This window comes from Colletes gigas, unplaced genomic scaffold, assembly GCF_013123115.1.
Source record: "Colletes gigas isolate AHSC1104 unplaced genomic scaffold, ASM1312311v1 Colletes_gigas_Sc00003, whole genome shotgun sequence".
NCBI classification, from domain to species: Eukaryota; Metazoa; Arthropoda; class Insecta; order Hymenoptera; family Colletidae; genus Colletes; species Colletes gigas.
In genome coordinates, this window is record NW_025106632.1 from 8,111,454 (window position 1) to 8,113,490 (window position 2,037).

Below are 2,037 nucleotides of genomic sequence, written 5' to 3' on the forward strand. Positions count from 1 at the left end.
AACAGAAACGCGACGAATTAATGCGGCGTGATCGATGCAACGGCACAGACGCAGTTTGACGCAATGTGCCCGAGAGCTCCTCGATGCGCTTAAGCACCGATGATATACGACGCCTATAAAAATTCTACGCTCCTACGCAGACACTCCGGACGAAAACAAAAACTCGAATTTATGGCCGCTGTTCTTCTTATCGATCGCGAAATCCCGACCCGTAGTTCCATCGAAATTGGTTGATTATCTCGCAGATAGAACGGTTAAACGATTGTAGAAACGCGCGATATTTAGATCGAACGGTTATTGAAGAGTTAAATCACATTTTCGTTGCGCGTTCTTAACAATTCGTGTTTTTCGGATTAAAAGCGACGGCTTCTGATCTTATTGTCAATTGAATTTTAGCTATCGAAAACGTTTGTGTAATTCATGATCCGAAATTGAAGAGAAAATCTGTGCAAGTTTGAGAACATCATTCGATGACGTAAGTAGAAAGATTTCAATTAAAAGACAAAATCTTTATCTTGTTCGAGCCTTGCGTAGACAGAAATTACTTCTATTCTGTACAATTTTGATTTCTATTTTTGCGAAATTTTCACGAGCTCATCCAATGTATTTTATACATTTTGGTTTATGAAAATTCTTATAGAACATCTAAATTTAAACGTATACTTATTCTTTACGTTGTACAATATCTAGTAATTATGTCCATAACGTCAATTTTCATTAGCTTTAAGTTCTGACATCCTGAGAAATAAATTTTCGATCTCATTGTATTGCTCTTGCCAGCAAAATAGTAAAGAATAGTTCATACTATGTTTCTACGTGTGATTCTACATCACCAGAAATTCGAAAATCAGTCTACTATTCTGATCCTCTGTTTTCGACTGGACCTTCCGAAATCTACTTCCACCTAGTATCGTTCGATGTGTATCTCCAGACCCGCGTTACTCGTTTTTCACCGAAGGACCGACTCTCTTCGTGCAAGGGTTCGAGCAAACGGTGTACCTACTCCGTAACGTAGTAGAAACGGAGTGCTCGGTCGGCCATCTACATTTATTTCCGGGGGCGTAGGAGCGTCGGTGCACAAATATCAATCAGTGGAGTCAAGAGTGGAATCAGGGTGGCCGAGTGGTTCCACATAATGCTGCAACCGGAGGTGAGAGAGCGTTGCACACCCGTGTCTCGTGTCCATTCGTCGGTGGCTGTGCAGTTACGACACGCCGGCCCGCGGACGAGGCCACGCTACCCTCCTGCACCCACACGAGACCGGCTGGAAAACGAATAAACACGTTCGTACGCGTACGTGCAGCCCACCCACACATGGAAGCTGTACGGTGTGTGGCCTCGCGGTATCCAAAGCGTGGCTCGGTGTGCGACATCAGTGCCATGGTGAGTGGTTTCGTGGGGGTGGAGTAGGGACGAAGGAGGCGTGACTCGGAGGCGGAGTCTCCATCGAAAATCCCGGCGTGCATCCAACGTCTGTGTGGGTGTTCCTGCTCGCAGTCGTTCTCCTCTCTCTTTCCCGGTCTCCACGAACGCTTCGGGATCGTGTGCGTTCTCCCCCCTCTCTTTCTCTCAGTCTAACTCGCGACTTTCGTCCGTCATCGCATGGGAGTTCCTCCGCTATCAGACACCGTTAACAGCAGTCGGCGTCGAGGCACCCGCTATAACGTCTCTCACATCCCCGGGTGACGGTGCTCGCCGTTCCTGACCTGTCCGGCCGATGGGCCGCCCGGAAATCAGTGTCCTCGACACCCGGAAGCTAACTTCACGCGCTGCGTGCATCGACGGACCGCGATCGGATCGAGAGAATCCGCGCCAGGACCCGAGGATCCTCGGGTGATTCGATACGAGCCGTCGTTTTCATGGACCGAGGAGGAAGTGTCAGTGACGGAGATTAAGACCGCAGACCGTCGCGCATCGTTGGTTTCGTCGCTGTAAAAAAAAGGGTGGAATGGTTTGACTTAACACTGCGGTGGTGCGACACGCTCGTGTACAGTGGGATTGTTCCAAGATACAAAGTGATCGAACTGTCCGAGCACG